A 1,209-nucleotide genomic window follows, 5' to 3' on the forward strand; every position below is an offset into this window, starting at 1 on the left:
AAAGAGGTTACGCTTTTGTCACTTTTTGTACAAAAGAAGCGGCTCAGGAGGCTGTTAAATTGTATAATAATCATGAAATTCGTTCAGGAAAACACATTGGTGTCTGCATCTCTGTTGCCAACAATAGGCTTTTTGTAGGCTCTATTCCTAAGAGTAAAACCAAGGGACAGATTCTTGAAGAATTTAGCAAAGTAACAGAGGGCCTTACAGATGTCATTTTATACCACCAATCAGATGATAAGAAAAAGAACAGAGGCTTTTGCTTTCTTGAATATGAAGATCACAAAACAGCTGCTCAGGCAAGGCGTAGCTTAATGAGCGGTAAAGTCAAAGTCTGGGGGAATGTTGGAACAGTTGAATGGGCCGATCCCATTAAAGTTTTGTTTGTACGTAACCTTGCATATACTGTAACAGAAAAAATTTTAGAAAAAGCATTTAGTCAGTTTGGGAAACTGGAATGAATGAAGAAACTAAAAGATTATGCGTTCATTTCATTTTGATGAAAGGGATGGTGCTGTCAAGGCTATGGAAGAAATGAATGGCAAAGATTTGGAGGGGGAAAATATAAAAATTGTTTTTGCTAAATCACCTGATCAGAAAAGGAAAGAAAGAAAAGCTCAGAGGCAAGCAGCAAAGAATCAAATATATGATGATTACTACTATTATGGTCCACCTCATATGCCCCCTCCAACAAGAGGTCGCGGGCGTGGAGGTAGAGGTGGTTATGGATACCCTCCTGATTATTATGGATATGAAGATTATTATGATTATTATGGCTATGATTACCAAAACTATCGTGGTGGATATGAAGATACATACTATGCTTATGAAGATTTTCAAGTTGGAGCTAGAGGAAGGGGTGGTAGAGGAGCAAGGGGCGCTGCTCCCTCCAGAGGTTGCGGGGCTGCTCCTCCTCGTGGTAGAGCCACGAGGCTCTGTTATTCACAGAGAGGAGGTCCTGGATCAGCAAGCGGCATTCATGGTACGAGAGGAGGTGCCCAACAACGAAGAGGCCGTGGGCAGGGAAAAGGGGTTGAGGCCGGTCCTGACCTGTTACAGTGAAGACTGACTTGCTATGTGGGATTACACCAGAAGCTTGCAGTGGGGCAATGGTAAGGAAATCAAGCAACCTTAAATATCTCAGCTGTATAGGAGCATATTCTATTGCAGAAGACCTTCCTGTGAAGACCATGGAATCACATATGGGAC

General features: G+C 42.3%; 1 pseudogene; it reads left to right on the plus strand.

Moving 5' to 3' along the window:
• The window catches only part of LOC102851869, a 1,683-nt pseudogene extending 621 nt beyond the window's left edge, over positions 1-1,062 (plus strand).
• Positions 1,063-1,209: the final 147 nt, after the last annotated feature.

This window comes from Elephantulus edwardii, unplaced genomic scaffold (assembly GCF_000299155.1).
Source record: "Elephantulus edwardii isolate Elephantulus edwardi_28Jun2011 unplaced genomic scaffold, EleEdw1.0 scaffold00008, whole genome shotgun sequence".
Taxonomy (NCBI): Eukaryota; Metazoa; Chordata; class Mammalia; order Macroscelidea; family Macroscelididae; genus Elephantulus; species Elephantulus edwardii.